The following is a 19,207-nucleotide window of genomic DNA, read 5'->3' as shown; positions in this document are numbered from 1 at the left end:
GATGCTAACTTTACCTTCACTTTAAGGGAAAGAAATTGGAAAATGGCCTTGTCCTTAAGGGGTTAATGAAAATGCTTTTGCACATTTGTCGGCTATTATGGCCTTTTAAAATTAAAAATAATAATAAGCACTTTCACAATAATATAATTGGCAAAATCAGTAACCCAACAAACACACATGCCCACTGTACCCATAATATCTCTATTCAAATCACTTAATAAGAGAAAGGCATACACACATATCTCTAACTGCACACATCACAACTAGCATCTCTGCACACTATACTTGTCTTGCAACCTGCAATGTAATTGGTAAACCAACCACATGACCATTTTGTTTGTCATCAGTATTTTATTTGGGTTTTGGATTAGGAAATATGCAGGCAACAATTTTGTGTTATTTTTTTGAGGCATGATTTAGAGCTTCAGTCGTATTAATAGTAGAATCATTTTGGGATTGTGGTCACTGGAAAAACACACTGACAATACTGTCTAAAGTTCAGAAATCATCTGCTGAAAATAAGTGCAAATCATGATCAACCCCATAGTTGGCTAGGATTAGTAATGCAAAACTCATACGCTAACAGTGGTGTCCCTGTAAATTACATGTTTAAACAAATATATATATATATATATATATATATATATTATTTATTATTTTTTTTTTTTTTGCTGAGCACATGTAGAACATTATGGGCCAGTTTACGAATGGGGCGCAAAATTGTGCTTTCGCGAGAGCGATATTTGTGCTCCACTGGTAATACCAGCACTTGTAATACGCTGGTATTAAAGGTAAAGCGTAATGCAATGCTTTGCGATTACATAGGCTCCAATGGGAGCCTCATTCCGATGCCGTCATACACAGCACCGAACCTAGAACAGTGAAGGGGGTAAGTCACACAGTGATGGGCAGCAAATGTAAAATATATATGTATATAAGCATATATTATACACATATATTTGCAGTTTTAACACAGTTCCCATAGACTGCGATGTAAAGGCACTTTTCAGTGTCGTTTTTTTCCTAACACTCCACACCCGCTCACTTTAACCCCTTATAACTGCTTTGTCCAGTTATTATTTAATAAAATAAAGATGCTACTACTGTTTTTATTAAGGCACACTACACTGTATTTTGGGGGCAATTGGGGGTCATTTTTTAAATTAACCAGAGGTCTGACCTCGGAGCGTTTATTGCTACAACTAGCTTGCGGTTGCATTAACCAGCCACTTGTAATGGCTGGTTATTTAAAGGGACAGCCTACACCTTAGTCATCCTAAAGTCTTACCTTAGATTAAGCTGCAAATAGCCTCCTGCACCTCTTTATATATCATGCAGCAGGAATGGTAAAACAGTTTTTTTAAAATAAATATTGTTTCTTGCCACTTTGAAATGGCTGCCAAGCTCTGCCCAGTGATGACATCACGATCTGGGCTGCATATGGCAATGCTATTCAGCAGAGTGCTTGGCAGCCATTTCAAGGCGTCCAGAAACAATATTCATTTTAAAGAGACGCTCAAGTCAAAATAAACTTTTATGATTCAGATAGAGCATGCAGTTTTAAGACACTTTCCAATTTACTTCCATTATTAGATTTATTAGTCTGTTTATATACACACTTTCAGGGGAACAAGATCCTACTGAGCATGTGCACAAGCTCACAGGGTATACATATACTAGTCTGTGATTGGCTGATGTCTGTCACATGATACAGGGGGCCGGAAAATGGGAGAAAAAATACATTTGTCAGAAAAAAAAATACTGCTTATTTGAAATTCAGAGTAGGTGCTAAATCATTGTCTTTTTATTATGCACTTGTTAATTATGCAATTCTACTGCATTAAGTGGTCCTTTAACATAAGTTTTTTTTAACATTCCTGCTGCATGATATAGAAAAGGTGCAGGAGGCTATTTGCAGTTTAATCTAAGGTAAGACTTTAAGATGACTAAGGTGTAGACTGTCCCTTTAACCTGTGCCCGTAAACGGGCAAATTTGTCTGTTTACAGGCACACATTAAATTAGCGCTCCACTTGTAATCTATCCCTATATTTCTTAAAGGTACATAAAACCCAAAAAAAGTATTTCATGTTTCAGATAGAGCATACAATGTTAAACAACTTTCCAATTTACTTCTAGTATCAAATTTACTTTGTTTTCTTGTTATCCTTTGTTGAAAAGCAGGGAGGTCAGTTCAGTAGCGTGCACATGTCTGAAGTATAATATGGCATCAGTTTTGCAACAATGTTATACATAAACAAGAGCACTAGATGGCAGCACTATTTCCTGTCAAGTAGTGCTCCAGACATGTATTTGCACACTACCTACAGTGCCCTCCACTAATATTGGCACCCTTGGTAAATATGAGCAAAGAAGGCTGTGAAAATTTGTTTTTATTGTTTAACCTTTTCATCTTTTGTTCAAAAAATACACAAAAATACTCTGCTCTCATGGATATCAAATAATTGCAAACACAACACAGGTTTATTGAAAAATAAAAAAAATCTTTGTTAAATATATATGTGTGGCACAATTATTGGCACCCCTATGAATTAATATGAGACAAATATTTGAAGTATATTCCCATTGATATTTTACATTTTTTAGTACACCTGGATGACTAGGAACAGGAAATTGTTCAACCATGACTTCCTGTTTCACAGGGGTATAAATAGGAGGTAACACAGAGGCCAAATTCCCTTAGTCATTCATCACAATGGGTAAGACCGAGGAATGTGTGTCAAAAGGTTGTTGAACTTCACAAAATGGGAAGTGGCTATAAGAAAATAGCAAAAGCATTGAAAATGCCCATTTCCACCATTAGGACAATAATTAAAACGTTCCCGTCAACTGAAAATGTTATGAATCATCCTGGAAGAGGACTTGTGTCTATATTGTCTCAACGCATTGTGAAGAGGATGGTTGGAGTGGCCAAAGTATCTCCAAGGATCACAGCTGATTTTGGGGTCAGAAAGTCTCCAAACTACAACCTGACGTCACCTACATTACCACAGGTTGTTTGGAAGACTTTCAAGAAAAAAGCCTCTATTCTCATCCAAAAACAAACTCAAGCATCTTCAGTTTGCCAGAAACTAATGGTACTTCAAATGGGATTGTGTTCTATGGTCTGAGTTAATAGAGTTTTTTGGCAATAAACATCAATGGTGAGTTTGGCACACACAGAGAGGTAGCCATATGGATAAGTACCTCATGCCCATGGTTAAATATGGTGGTGGCTCTAATGTTTTGGGGCTGCTTTTCTGCCAGAGGGTCTGGACATTTTGTTAGGATACATGGCATCATGGACTCTATCAAATATCAAGAGATATTTAATGAACACCTGACTGCCTCTGCCAGAAAGCTTAAAATGGGCCGTGGTTGGATCTTCCAGCAGGACAATGATCCAAACCTACATCAAAATAAACACATAAATGGTTTACTGACCACAAAACCAAGGTCCTGCAAAGGCCATCCCAGTTCCGTGACTTGAACCCCATAGAAAACCTGTGGGGTGAACTGAAGAATAGTCCACCAGCGTCAACCTCGAAATTTGTAGGATCTGGTGAGATTCTGTATGGAGGAATGGTCTCAGATCCCTTGTCATGTATTCTCCAAACTCATCAGGCATTATAGGAGAAGACACAGAGCTATTATCTTGGCAAAGGGAGGTAGCACAACGTATTGACTAAAAGGGTGACAATAATTGGGCCACACATATATTTAAGAAAGATTTATTTATTTTTTCGATAAACCTGCGTTGTTTGATATTCATGAGAGCAGAGTATTTTTGTGTATTTTTTTTTAACAAAAGATCAAACTGTAAAACAATAAAAATAATCTTATTATATTTACCAAGGGTGCTAATATTAGTAGAGGACACTGTACCTAGATATCTCTTTAACAAAGTATAACATAAGAACAACACAAATTTGATGATAGAAGTACATTGAAAACATTTTTAAAATTGCATTCTCTATCTGAATCATGAAAGAAATATAAATAATATAGTTACTATAAGAAGGCTCAGCTTGACCAAAAATATATTATTGTCTGTCTTAAATATAGATGGGATTCTGCCTGATTTTTTTCTTGTTATTTAGTAAGTTAAACACTATCTTAATTACATTTTGTGATTATTTTTTTAAATAACATTTTGTGATTTTTTTTAAATTAAATTTTGTGAATTGTCAATTGTCTGTCTTCATTCTGTAGATATTCCCTCAACAGTTCGACTGAGATGAAAGCAACAGACTCTTCTCTACAACTAGGATATCATAGGACAATCTACTATGGATTCCCATGAAACAGTTTCCAGTAACATTTGCAGATGACAGATACACAGTTGTTTTTCTTATAATGGTATCCAGCACATCTTCTGTTCCATGATTCAGCCTTGGGTACTTTTATATCTGGACCCAGCTGCTGCCAACCTCGGCCTGAATTACCAAATTAATTTTCCGTATATAAGCAACAGAAGAATGGAAATCTGATTTGATTTTAGATTGCACAGTGCCTTGTGAGTTTACAGGGATTTAAAAAATAATTCACTTTCACTAAACTACAATGAACAAGTCTATTTGATTGAAAAATATTTCACATTATACTAGTGACAACATTGAGATCCCATCTTTTCAGAAGTAGAAATTTGTTTTCGCATTGATTGTTTGTTTATATATTTTACAACCATGTCAACCCCCCAAAAATGAACGTATTCAGCTTTTCTGTGTACAAAAGATACAAGTCAACTGGGATTGGGAAAAAACTGGATTTGAGACTGAATTAATATTATCTATAGGAAACAGAGGTTGGTCTCATATTAATCCAGAAGAATATATCTATATAAGGGAGTTTTTTTTCTAACAAACTTGTATTCTTCTAAAAAAGTTCCGGATTAAAGAAGACGCTCTTTATTTATTTTTACCCTAGGAACATAATGAAGAATGTATCTTAATTTTTTCATATGATACAAAATATGACTTTGGTAGGAAAATCGGTTATATAAAGATTTTCCTGTTAGAAGGCACAAAAAAACCCTGTAAAGTTTCTCAAACAATGTGCTACTGACAAACTTCCAGATGTTTGGAGTAAGGAGTTTATTCCTTTAGCAATGATTGGAAACTGAGCATGAGAATGTGACAGTAAGGCTCGTGAGGTTTTTTTTTTTTTATATTTCTAATTACCCAGATGCTACATCCAGAGCAATGGGTGGGGGTTGAGGAAGCTGAAGAGAGAGACCCCAAGGTAAGACTACTGCATGTCATATATATATATATATATAAATCTATATTTTTTTATTAATAAAAATGAATTATATTAAAACCATACTGAGTGATGAATTATAAAATCCGTATACAGCCACTGTATGATTTTTCTTTTAATGTTATTAGATCTATAGAATAATTTTGCAGCCCATGTGGTTTAGAACTTAAAGGGACATTAAACTTCAGTGTACAAATTGTTCTTTGTTAAACACTCCCTAGAGAGGTCAAAACGCAAGCTGTGATCTAGGTTTTCAAAATGCTGTAAATTGCGTATACCAACTATTTGATTTGCAGCATTTGTGTGTTATAAAATTTGCTTTGTGGAATCTCTAGGGAGTGTGGCCAAAGCACCAGTTTTACACAGAAGCAGAAGGTGTATAAAGGTCTTTTATATCGTCATGTTTACATTCCAGAGGGGGACTACCTTGAACTAAACCTGGCATCATCTGTATATCATATGGATACTTTTATGTCGATAGATTTTGATAGTTAAAGGAACATTAAAGTGATTGTAAAGTTTAAGGAATTAGTGCCCAGTATCTAAAAATAATCTTAAAGGGACACTGAACCCAATTTTTTTAATCCATGATTCAGAGAGAGCATGCAATTTTAAAGGGGCAGTAAACTTACAAACTAATGTATATAATTCTGCAAATAGTGCAGAATTATATAACATTAGCTTACCGGCACATTTATACTTTAAAGGATTGCAGAGAAATTGTAACTAAAACATCCTTTTACCAGAACGCTGCTCCTTGCTCCACTGAGCATGTCTGGATTTTATACAGTGCATTTCTGTAACACTGTGTGCCCGGTCGCACCATTAAAATGAATGTAGCTTGCTCTCACTACTAGACCAGAGCGGGAGCGAGATACCTTAATTTTAATGGCGTGACCGGGCACACAGTGTTGCAGAGATGCACTGTGTAAAATCCAGACCCGCTCAGTAGATCAAGGAGCAGCGTTCTGGTAAAAGGAGGTTTTAGTTACAATTTCTCTGCAATCCTTTAAAGTATAAATGTGGATTTGAGCTAATGTTATATAATGCTGCACTATGTGCAGAATTATATAACATTAGTTTATAACTTTACTGCCCCTTTAAGCAACTTTCTAATTTACTCCTATTATCAATTGTTCTTCCTTCTCTTCGTATTTTTATTTGAAAAGCAAGAATGTAAGTTTAGATACCGGACCATTTTTGGTTCACAACCTGGGTTGTTCTTGCTGATTGGTGGATAAATTCACCCACCAATAAACTAGTGCTGTCCAGGGTTCTAAACTTAAAATTGTCTGACTCCTTAGCTTAGATGCTTCTTTTTCAAATAAAGATAGCAAGAGAACGAAGAAAAAAATGATAATATTTGTTTCAGTATCCCTTTAAAATTCATTAAACTTTGCAAAGACGCTTCTTTTTTAAAATACTTACCATTGCGTTATGGTAAACATAACGCTGATCCTCCGTCCGCATCTCCTGCTGTATTTAGCATATTGATGTTGAATCCGGCTTCCTCCAATTCTTGCATGCCCCACGAGCTGGGCGCCAAAGGGGGCACGCAATGATTGGAGGAGGTCAGATTCATCATCGATCTGCTCAATACAGTAGGAGATGCAGGCGGAGGATCGGCATTATGTTTACCATAATGCAATGGTAAGTATTTTAAAAAAGAAGCGTTTGCAAAGTTTAATGAATTTTAAAGGGATACTGCCCCTGTTTTTAAGATTATTTTTAGATACTGGGCAATAATTCCTTAAACTTTACAATCATTTTAAATGCAAAAATGGAATCTCCCTTAAAACTTTTAATTTTGGAAAATAAAATAGCATTTTAGTAAACAATAATCACTTATTTTCCCTGTTTTTTGTTGTAAAATACAGCTGAAAAATGTGGTACCTCCCAGAGAGGCTGGAATGCCTCCATCCTATTTAAAGTGACAGAAAGCTCTGAAAATGTCTATCATGCAAATAAAGTAGCACTATTTAAACATGTTAAATATATATTGTGTTTTTTCCCATTAAAATACAGTAAGTTAATGCATTATAATTGTAAAGGTAAAAGAAAGTGCAAATAAGCCCTGATTGTTCACTGTCTGATAAATAGATCTCCCACTGCTTTACTGGTGGACAGTGACATGCTTCACGAGCATACTAACCAGTGTAGGAACATCCGTTTTCCAAAAGCAAAACACTGTAATACATTTTAAAATGCCAGCCACTTTATATGCAACAAAAAACGTTTTTGTCCCTTTAACCCTTTAAGGACACAGCTTTCAGTTTGCTCAATTGTTTTATGACGGAAAAATTCCGTCATATGTCCTTAAGAGGTTAAACATGGTAAAATGCAACATTCTATAGAGTGATTGCTTAGATGTCATTTATATCTGTCCACAACAAATTATACTATGAACATGAACTGCAAAACCTTGTAAACGGTGCTAACAAAATAAGTGTTATTTTAAAATATTTCTTTTGTACATGGATATTTTGCAATGCAGTTCTCTGTTGTTGATATGGGTTGTACACAAATGAATTTTAGGGTGAATTGTTCTTCGTAGCTAAAATATCTTTAAATATATAAGGTGTTTTGAAGTGTTGCTATCCTTAAAGGGACAGTCTAGTCAAAATTAAACTTTCATTATTCAGATAGGACTTGTAATTTTAATCAACTTTCCAATTTACTTTTATAATCAAATTAGCTTTTTTCTCTTGGTATTCTTAGTTGAAACTAAACCTAGACAGACTCATATGCTAATTTCTAAGCCTGCCTCTTATCACATGCTTTTTAAATTGCTTTTCAACACAAATAGACTGAAAGTACACGTGGACCATATAGATAACACTGTGTTCAGGCACAGAAAGTTATTTAAGATTTAGCACAACACAATGCTAAATGCAAGCCAATAGATAATAAACAGTCACAGTCATGTGATCAGGGGCTGGAAGAAGGTTCTTAGATACACGGTAATCACAGAGGTAAAAAGTATATTAATATAACTGTGTTGGATATGCAAAACTGGGGAATGGGTAATAAAGGGATTATCTAACTTTTAAAACAATAACAATTTTATTGTAGACTGTCCCTTTTAAAGGTATACTAAACCCAATTTCTCTTGTTAAGTGTAGTCAGTCCACGGGTCATCCATTACTTATGGGATTATATCTCTTCCCCAACAGGAAGTTGCAAGAGGATCACCCAAGCAGAGCTGCTATATAGCTCCTCCCCTCACATGTCATATCCAGTCATTCTCTTGCAACCTAACTAAAGATAGGTCGTTGTGAGAGGTCTGTGGTGTTTTTAAACTTAGTTTATTTCTTCAATCAAAAGTTTGTTATTTTAAATGGCACCGGAGTGTGCTGTTTGTTTCTCAGGCAGCATTAGAAGAAGAATCTGCCTGCGTTTTCTATGATCTTAGCAGACGTAACTAAGATCCACTGGCTGTTCTCTCACATTCTGAGGAGTGAGGTAACTTCAGAAAAGGGGAATAGCATGCAGGGCCCCCCTGCAAACGAGGCATGTGCAGTAAATTATTTTTCTAAGCAATGGAATTGACTGAGAAATTACTGCTGATACCAATGTAATGCAGTGGTAGCGACTGGTATTAGGCTGAGGAGTGTGTGTACACTGAAGTATTTTTCTAGGGAATGGAATTTGACTCAGAAAATACTGTTAATACTGAAGTAATGTGTGAGCCTTAACTGCAGTAAAAGCGACTGGTAGCAGGCTTATTAATAACACTTCATAACTTTTAAAATGTATGTTCAAAACGTTTACTGGCATGTTAATTGTTTTTTTGTGAGGTACTTGGTGATAAAACTTATTGGGGCATGATTTTTACCACATGGATAACTTTTGTTTCTGCATAGAAACAGTTAACTGAGCTTCCCCACTGTTGTAATATGAGTGGGAGGGGCCTATTTTAGCGCTTTTTTGCGCAGTAAAAATTCAGTCACAATCTTCCTACTTCATCCTCCATGATCCAGGACGTCTCTAGAGAGCTCAGGGGTCTTCAAAATTCATTTTGAGGGAGGTAATCAGTCACAGCAGACGTTTGACTGTGATAAAAACGTTAATTATTAAATTGTTATCCGTTTTTGGGTATTAAGGGGTTAATCATCCATTTGCTGGTGGGTGCAATCCTTTGCTAACTTAATACATTTACTGTGAAAATTTGGTTGCTATAACTAATCTGTTTGTTCACTATGTATGAAGGCCAATGTGGAGCCCCATAGAAGGTTGTGTACTAAATGCATTGATGTAACTTTAAATAAAAGTCAGTCTTTACATGCAAAGAAATTATCACCAGACAACGAGGGGGAAGTTATGCCGACTAACTCTCCTCACGTGTCAGTACCTTCGCCTCCCGCTCAGGAGGTGCGTGATTTTGTGGCGCCAAGTACATCAGGGAGGCCCTTACAAATCACTTTGCAAGACATGGCTACTGTTATGACAGAAGTATTATCTAAATTGCCAGAATTAAGAGGCAAGCGTGATAGCTCTGGGTTAAGGACAGAGCGCGCTGATGATGTGAGAGCCATGTCCGATACTGCGTCCCAATTTGCAGAACATGAAGACGGAGAGCTTCATTCTGTGGGTGACGGATCTGATCCAGGGAGACTGGATTCAGAGATTTCTAATTTTAAATTTAAGCTTGAGAACCTCCGCATATTGCTAGGGGAGGTATTAGCGGCTCTGAATGATTGTAACACGGTTGCAATTCCAGAAAAATTATGTAGGTTGGATAGATACTATGCGGTACCGGTGTGTACTGACGTGTTTCCTATACCTAAAAGGCTTACAGAGATTATTAGCAAGGAGTGGGATAGACCCGGTGAGCCTTTTTCCCCTCCTCCCATATTTAGGAAAATGTTTCCTATAGACCCCACCACACGAGACTTATGGCAGACGGTCCCTAAGGTGGAGGGAGCGGTTTCTACTTTAGCTAAGCATACCACTATCCCGGTGGAGGATAGTTGTGCCTTTCAGATCCAATGGATAAAAAATTAGAAGGTTACCTTAAGAAAATGTTTGTTCAACAAGGTTTTATCTTACAGCCCCTTGCATGCATTGCGCCTGTCACTGCTGCGGCGGCATTCTGGTTTGAGTCTCTGGAAGAGGCCATTCGCACAGCTCCATTGGATGAAATTATGAACAAGCTTAAAGCACTTAAGCTAGCTAACGCATTTGTTTCTGATGCCGTTGTACATTTAACCAAACTTACGGCTAAGAACTCCGGATTCGCCATCCAAGCGCGCAGATCGCTATGGCTTAAATCCTGGTCAGCTGACGTGACTTCTAAATCTAAATTGCTTAATATTCCTTTCAAAGGGCAGACCTTATTCGGGCCCGGCTTGAAAGAAATTATCGCTGACATTACGGGAGGTAAGGGCCATGCTCTACCTCAGGACAGGGCCAAATCAAAGGCCAAACAGTCTAATTTTCGTGCCTTTCGTAACCTCAAGGCAGGAGCAGCATCAACTTCCTCCGCTCCAAAACAGGAAGGAGCTGTTGCTCGTTACAGACAGGGCTGGAAAACTAACCAGTCCTGGAACAAGGGCAAGCAGGCCAGAAAACCTGCTGCTGCCCCTAAGACAGCATGAAGAGAGGGCCCCCTATCCGGAAACGGATCTAGTGGGGGGCAGACTTTCTCTCTTCGCCCAGGCTTGGGCAAGAGATGTCCAGGATCCCTGGGCGTTGGAGATCATATCTCAGGGATATCTTCTGGACTTCAAAGCTTCTCCTCCACAAGGGAGATTTCATCTTTCAAGGTTATCAGCAAACCAAATAAAGAAAGAGGCGTTTCTACGCTGTGTACAAGACCTCTTACTAATGGGGGTGATCCACCCAGTTCCGCGGACGGAACACGGGCAGGGATTCTATTCAAATCTGTTTGTGGTTCCCAAGAAAGAGGGAACCTTCAGACCAATCTTGGACTTAAAAATCCTAAACAAATTCCTAAGAGTTCCATCATTCAAAATGGAAACTATTTGAACCATCCTACCCATGATCCAAGAGGGTCAGTACATGACCACTGTGGACTTAAAGGATGCCTACCTTCACATACCGATTCACAAGGATCATTATCGGTACCTAAGATTTACCTTCCTAGACAGGCATTACCAGTTTGTAGCTCTTCCCTTCGGGTTAGCTACGGCTCCAAGAATCTTTACAAAAGTTCTGGGCTCACTTTTGGCGGTACTAAGACCACGAGACATAGCGGTGGCTCCGTACCTAGACGACATTCTGATACAAGCGTCAAGTTTTCAAACTGCCAAGTCTCATACAGAGATAGTTCTGGCATTTCTGAGGTCGCATGGGTGGAAGGTGAACGTGGAAAAGAGTTCTCTATTACCACTCACAAGGGTTCCCTTCCTAGGGACTCTTATAGATTCTGTAGAGATGAAAATTTACCTGACGGAGGCCAGGTTATCAAAACTTCTAAATGCTTGCCGTGCCCTTCATTCCATTCCACACCCGTCAGTAGCTCAGTGCATGGAAGTAATCGGCTTAATGGTAGCGGCAATGGACATAGTACCATTTGCGCGACTGCATCTCAGACCGCTGCAATTGTGCATGCTAAGGTGGAGGGAGCGGTTTCTACTTTAGCTAAGCGTACCACTATCCCGGTGGAGGATAGTTGTGCCTTTTCAGATCCAATGGATAAAAAATTAGGTTACCTTAAGAAAATGTTTGTTCAACAAGGTTTTATCTTACAGCCCCTTGCATGCATTGCGCCTGTCACTGCTGCGGCGGCATTCTGGTTTGAGTCTCTGGAAGAGGCCATTCGCACAGCTCCATTGGATGAAATTATGAACAAGCTTAAAGCACTTAAGCTAGCTAACGCATTTGTTTCTGATGCCGTTGTACATTTAACCAAACTTACGGCTAAGAACTCCGGATTCGCCATCCAAGCGCGCAGATCGCTATGGCTTAAATCCTGGTCAGCTGACGTGACTTCTAAATCTAAATTGCTTAATATTCCTTTCAAAGGGCAGACCTTATTCGGGCCCGGCTTGAAAGAAATTATCGCTGACATTACGGGAGGTAAGGGCCATGCTCTACCTCAGGACAGGGCCAAATCAAAGGCCAAACAGTCTAATTTTCGTGCCTTTCGTAACCTCAAGGCAGGAGCAGCATCAACTTCCTCCGCTCCAAAACAGGAAGGAGCTGTTGCTCGTTACAGACAGGGCTGGAAAACTAACCAGTCCTGGAACAAGGGCAAGCAGGCCAGAAAACCTGCTGCTGCCCCTAAGACAGCATGAAGAGAGGGCCCCCTATCCGGAAACGGATCTAGTGGGGGGCAGACTTTCTCTCTTCGCCCAGGCTTGGGCAAGAGATGTCCAGGATCCCTGGGCGTTGGAGATCATATCTCAGGGATATCTTCTGGACTTCAAAGCTTCTCCTCCACAAGGGAGATTTCATCTTTCAAGGTTATCAGCAAACCAAATAAAGAAAGAGGCGTTTCTACGCTGTGTACAAGACCTCTTACTAATGGGGGTGATCCACCCAGTTCCGCGGACGGAACACGGGCAGGGATTCTATTCAAATCTGTTTGTGGTTCCCAAGAAAGAGGGAACCTTCAGACCAATCTTGGACTTAAAAATCCTAAACAAATTCCTAAGAGTTCCATCATTCAAAATGGAAACTATTTGAACCATCCTACCCATGATCCAAGAGGGTCAGTACATGACCACTGTGGACTTAAAGGATGCCTACCTTCACATACCTTCACGTACCTAAGATTTGCCTTCCTAGACAGGCATTACCAGTTTGTAGCTCTTCCCTTCGGGTTAGCTACGGCTCCAAGAATCTTTACAAAAGTTCTGGGCTCACTTTTGGCGGTACTAAGACCGCGAGACATAGCGGTGGCTCCGTACCTAGACGACATTCTGATACAAGCGTCAAGTTTTCAAACTGCCAAGTCTCATACAGAGATAGTTCTGGCATTTCTGAGGTCGCATGGGTGGAAGGTGAACGTGGAAAAGAGTTCTCTATTACCACTCACAAGGGTTCCCTTCCTAGGGACTCTTATAGATTCTGTAGAGATGAAAATTTACCTGACGGAGGCCAGGTTATCAAAACTTCTAAATGCTTGCCGTGCCCTTCATTCCATTCCACACCCGTCAGTAGCTCAGTGCATGGAAGTAATCGGCTTAATGGTAGCGGCAATGGACATAGTACCATTTGCGCGACTGCATCTCAGACCGCTGCAATTGTGCATGCTAAGTCAGTGGAATGGGGATTATTCAGATTTGTCCCCTCTACTAAATCTGGACCAAGAGACCAGAGATTCTCTTCTATGGTGGCTTTCTCGGCCCCACCTGTCCAAGGGGATGACCTTTCGCAGGCCAGATTGGACGATTGAAACAACAGACGCCAGCCTTCTAGGTTGGGGCGCAGTCTGGAATTCCCTGAAGGCTCAGGGATCATGGACTCAGGAGGAGAAACTCCTCCCAATAAATATTCTGGAGTTAAGAGCAATATTCAATGCTCTTCTAGCTTGGCCTCAGTTAGCAACTCTGAGGTTCATCAGATTTCAGTCGGACAACATCACGACTGTGGCTTACATCAATCATCAAGGGGGAACCAGGAGTTCCCTAGCGATGTTGGAAGTCTCAAAGATAATTCGCTGGGCAGAGTCTCACTCTTGCCACCTGTCAGCAATCTACATCCCAGGCGTGGAGAACTGGGAGGCGGATTTTCTAAGTCGCCAGACTTTTCATCCGGGGGAGTGGGAACTTCATCCGGAGGTCTTCGCTCAACTGATTCATCGTTGGGGCAAACCAGATCTGGATCTCATGGCGTCTCGCCAGAACGCCAAGCTTCCTTGCTACGGATCCAGGTCCAGGGACCCGGGAGCGGTGCTGATAGATGCTCTGACAGCCCCTTGGGTCTTCAACATGGCTTATATGTTTCCACCATTTCCGATGCTTCCTCGACTGATTGACAAGATCAAACAGGAGAGAGCATCGGTGATCCTGATAGCGCCTGCGTGGCCACGCAGGACCTGGTATGCAGACCTAGTGGACATGTCGTCCTGTCCACCATGGTCTCTGCCTCTGAGGCAGGACCTTCTAATTCATGGTCCTTTCAACCATCCAAATCTAATTTCTCTGAGGCTGACTGCATGGAGATTGAACGCTTGATTCTATCAAAGCGTGGCTTCTCGGAGTCGGTTATTGATACCTTAATACATTCTAGGAAACCTGTTACCAGAAGAATTTACCATAAGATATGGCGTAAATATTTGTATTGGTGCGAATCCAAGAGTTACTCATGGAGTAAGGTTAGGATTCCTAGGATATTGTCTTTTCTACAAGAGGGTTTAGAAAAGGGCTTATCCGCTAGTTCGTTAAAAGGACAGATTTCTGCTCTGTCTATTCTTCTACACAAGCGTCTGGCAGAAATTCCAGACGTTCAGGCTTTTTGTCAGGCTTTGGCTAGGATTAAGCCTGTGTTTAAGACTGTTGCTCCGCCGTGGAGCTTAAACTTAGTTCTTAACGTCCTGCAAGGCGTTCCATTTGAACCCCATCATTCCATTGATATTAAGCTGTTATCTTGGAAAGTTCTGTTTTTGATGGCTATTTCCTCGGCTCGAAGAGTCTCTGAGTTATCTGCCTTACATTGTGATTCTCCTTATCTGATTTTTCATTCAGACATGGTAGTTCTGCGTACTAAACCTGGGTTCTTACCTAAGGTAGTTTCTAACAGGAATATCAATCAAGAGATTGTTGTTCCATCATTGTGTCCTAACCCTTCTTCAAAGAAGGAACGACTTTTGCATAATCTGGACGTAGTCCGTGCCCTGAAGTTCTATTTGCAGGCAACTAAAGATTTTCGTCAAACTTCTTCCCTGTTTGTCGTTTACTCTGGACAGAGGAGAGGTTAAAAGGCTTCGGCTACCTCTCTCTCTTTTTGGCTTCGTAGCAGAATACGTTTAGCCTATGAGACTGCTGGACAGCAGCCTCCTGAAAGAATTACAGCTCATTCTACTAGAGCTGTGGCTTCCACCTGGGCCTTTAAAAATGAGGCTTCTGTTGAACAGATTTGCAAGGCTGGGACTTGATCTTCACTTCACACTTTTTCAAAGTTTTACAAATTTGACACTTTTGCTTCTTCGGAGGCTATTTTTGGGAGAAAGGTACTTCAGGCAGTGGTTCCCTCCGTTTAAAGTTCCTGCCTTGTCCCTCCCTTCATCCGTGTACTTTAGCTTTGGTATTAGTATCCCATAAGTAATGGATGACCCGTGGACTGACTACACTTAACAAGAGAGAAACATAATTTATGCTTACCTGATAAATTTATTTCTCTTGTAGTGTAGTCAGTCCACGACCCGCCCTGTCTTTTAAGGCAGATCTAAATTTTTAATTAAACTCCAGTCACCACTGCACCCTATGGTTTCTCCTTTCTCGTCTTGTTTCGGTCGAATGACTGGATATGACATGTGAGGGGAGGAGCTATATAGCAGCTCTGCTTGGGTGATCCTCTTGCAACTTCCTGTTGGGGAATAGATATAATCCCATAAGTAATGGATGACCCGTGGACTGACTACACTACAAGAGAAATAAATTTATCAGGTAAGCATAAATTATGTTTTTCTTTCATGTAATTGGCAAGAGTCCATGAGCTAATGACGTATGGGATATACATTCCTACCAGGAGGGGGCAAAGTTTCCCAAACCTCAAAATGCCTATAAATACACCTCCCACCACACCCACAATTCAGTTTTACAAACTTTGCCTCCTATACAGGTGGTGAAGTAAGTTTGTGCTTGATTTTTCTTCTGTGATAAGCGCTTCTCAGCATATTGAAGCCCAATTCCTCTCAGAGTACAGTGTTTGTCAGAGGGCTGTGAAGAGAGTATTGATTTTATGGTTTCTCTCGCAGGAAATCTTTTCAAGGGTCCTCTCTTATCGGTCGTAGGGATTCATCTCCTACCTTCCTTTTCAGATCGACGATATATACTCTTATATACCATAACCTCTGCTGATAGTTTTCAGTACTGGTTTGGCTATCTGCTATATGTGGATGGGTGTCTTTTCGGTAAGTATGTATCATTGATTCATTGTTTAAGACACACTCCGCTATGGTTTGGCGCTTTATGTATTAACTAGTCCTAAAGCCCATTTACACGGGCCATTTTTTGCAGTACAGTGGTCCCACCCCTTGCTCTCTCTCCCCCTCTCTTTTGTGCTCTCTCCCCCTCTCTTTTGCGCTCTCTCCCCTCTTTCTTTTGCTCTCTCTCCTCCTCTCTTTTGCGTTCTCGCTCCACCTCTCTTTTGCTCTCTCTCTCCCCCCTCTCTTTTGCTCCCTCTCTCCCCCTCTCTTTTGCTTTCTCTCCTCCCTCTCTTTTGCTTTCTCCCCCCCTCTCTTTTGCTCTCTCTCCCCTTCTCTTTTGCGCTCTCTCTCCCCCCTCTCTTTTATGCTCTCTCTCTCCCCCTCTCTTTTGCTTTCTCTCCCCCCTCTCTTTTGCTCTCTCTCCCCCTCTCTTTTGTGCTCTCTCCCTCTCTTTTACGCTCTCTCTCCCCCCTCTCTTTTACGCTCTCTCTCCACCCTCTTTTATGCTCTCTCTCTCCCCCTCTCTTTTCGTTCTGTCTCTCTCTTTTGCGCACTCTCTTACCCCTCTTTTGCGCTCTCCCCCTCTCTTTTGCGATCTCCCCCTCTCTTTTGCGCTCTCTCCCCCACTCTTTTGCGCTCTTCCCCTCTCTTTTGCGCTCTCTCTCTCCCCCCTCTCTTTTGCTCTGTCTCTCTCCCCTTTTTTTGCTCTCTCTCTCCATCCCTCTCTTTTGCTCTTTCTCTCCCCCCTCTCTTTTGCTCTCTCTCTCCCCCCTCTCTTTTGCTCTCTCCCCCTCCTCTCTTTTGCTCTGTCTCTCTCCCCTCTCTTTTGCTCTCTCTCTCCATCACTCTCTTTTGCTCTCTCTCTCCCCCTCTCTATTGCTCTCTCCCCCCTCTCTTTTTCTCTCTCTCCCCGCTCTCTTTTGCTCTCTCTCCCCCTCTCTTTTTCTTTATCTTCCCTCTATTTTGCTATTTCCCCTCTCTTTTACTCTCCCCAATCTCTTTTGCTCTTTCCCCTCTCTATGCTCTCTCTCCATCCCTCTCTTTTGCTCTCTCTCTTCCCCTCTCTATTGCTCTCTCTCCCCCTCTCTTCTTTTGCTCTCTCTTCCCCTCTCTTTTGCTCTCTCTCTCTTTCCCCCTCTTATTTTCTCTCCCCCCCACTGTTTTGCTCTCTCTCTCCCCCTCTCTTTTGCTCTTTCCCCTCTCTTTTGCTCTTTCCCCTCTCTTTTGCTCTTTCCCCTCTCTTTTGCTCCCTCTCCCCCTCTTTTCTGCTCTTTCCCCTCTCTTTAACTCTTTCCTATCTCTTTTTGTCTCTCCCCCTCTCTTTCTATTTCTCTCCCCTCTCTCTTGTGCAGACTGCCCCCAGCCACGCCGGCCACGCCCACTTCCGCCTCACCGCCGCAAACAGCATGCCAGGTAAGGCCGGGTGTGTTTGTCCTCGTGCTGTCTCTACTGCGCATGACAGCTTCGGACAAACACACTTGGCCTTTTATATTATAGGACTAGTTCTAAAGCCCGTGTACACGGGCCAAATTTTCTAAGTACCGCGGTTCCAACCCTTTCTCTCTCCCCCCTCTCTTTTGCTCTCTCTTCCCCGCTATTCTTCTGCTCTCTCCCCCCTCTTTTGCTCTCTCTTTCTCCCCCACTTTTGCTATCTCTCCCCTATTTTGCTCTCTCCCCCCCTCTTTTGCGCTCTCTCTCTCCCCCCCTCTTTTGCGCTCTCTCTCCCCCCCCTCTCTTTTGCGCTCTCTCTCCCCCCCCTCTCTTTTGCGCTCTCTCCCCCCTCTCTTTTGTGCTCTCTCCCCCTCTCTTTTGCGCTCTCTCCCCACTCTCTTTTGCGCTCTCTCCCCACTCTCTTTTGCGCTCTCTCCCCTCTCTTTTGCTCCCTCTCCCCTCTCTTTTGCTCCCTCTCCCCTCTCTTTTGCTCCCTCTCCCCTCTCTTTTGCTCCCTCTCCCCCTTTCTTTTGCGCTCTTTCCCCTCTCTTTTGCTCTCTCCCCCCTCTTTTGCGCTCTCTCCCTCCCTCTTTTGCGCTCTCTCCCTCCCTCTTTTGCGCTCTCCCCCCCCTCTTTTGCGCTTTCTCCCCCCTCTTTTGCGCTTTCTCTCCCCTCTTTTGCGCTTTCTCCCTCCTCTTTTGCGCTTTCTCTCCCCTCTTTTGCACTTTCTCCCCTCTCTTTTGCACTCTCTCCCCTCTCTTTTGCGCTCTCTCTCCCCCCTCTCTTTTGCACTCTCTCCCCCCTCTCTTTTGCTCTCTCTCTCTCCCCCTCTCCCCTCTTTTGCTTTTTCTCTCCCCCCTCTTTTAGCTCTCTCTCCCCCCTCTCTTTAGCGCTCTCCCTCTTCTCTTTTGCGCTCTCTCCCCCTTCACTTTTGCGCTCTCTCTACCCCCCCTCTCTTTGATGCTCTCTCCCCCTCTTTTGTGCTCTCTCTCCCCCTCTTTTGTGCTCTCTCTCTCCCCTTCTTCTGCTCTCTCTCCCATCTCTCTTTTGCTGTCTCTCTTCCTCTCTTTTGCTCTCTCTTCCCCCCCTCATTTTGCTCTCTACCCGCTCTCTTTTGCTCTCTCTATGCCCCTCTTTTGCTCTCTCCCCCTCTCTTTTGCTGTCTCTCCCCTTTCTCTTTATCCCCCATCTTCTGCTCTCTATCCCCCCTCTTTAGAACTCTCTATCTCTCACGGAGCATTCGGCCCCACCCACGTCATGTCCGACCCCGCCCACATCACGCCCGTCCGGCTACGTCCACTCCACGCCAGATGCCAGGTGAGGTAGGCCAATTGTGTTTGTCCTTGCGCACAGTCTCTACTACAGCTTCAGACAAACACACTTGGCCTTTTATTATATAGGATATTAATATAAAGTTTTAAATACATGTATTTTACTTATATTTGCCATGAGTCAGGTCTATG

General features: G+C 41.8%; 1 protein-coding gene across 1 annotated transcript in view; it reads left to right on the top strand.

Annotated features, from left to right (window-relative positions):
- NYAP1 (neuronal tyrosine phosphorylated phosphoinositide-3-kinase adaptor 1) overlaps positions 1 to 19,207 on the top strand; it is a 176,719-nt gene that overhangs the window by 25,999 nt on the left and 131,513 nt on the right. Inside the window, exon 2 of the mRNA XM_053718361.1 lies at positions 4,211 to 5,239. The gene's annotated coding sequence lies outside the window, so the exon portion shown is untranslated. The remainder of the gene's footprint in view (positions 1 to 4,210; positions 5,240 to 19,207) is intronic.

The sequence above is a fragment of the Bombina bombina genome, chromosome 6, assembly GCF_027579735.1.
Source record: "Bombina bombina isolate aBomBom1 chromosome 6, aBomBom1.pri, whole genome shotgun sequence".
In the NCBI taxonomy this organism is placed as follows: domain Eukaryota; kingdom Metazoa; phylum Chordata; class Amphibia; order Anura; family Bombinatoridae; genus Bombina; species Bombina bombina.
Note: the sequence above shows the minus strand (reverse complement) of the source record. Positions and strands in the feature narration are given on the sequence as shown.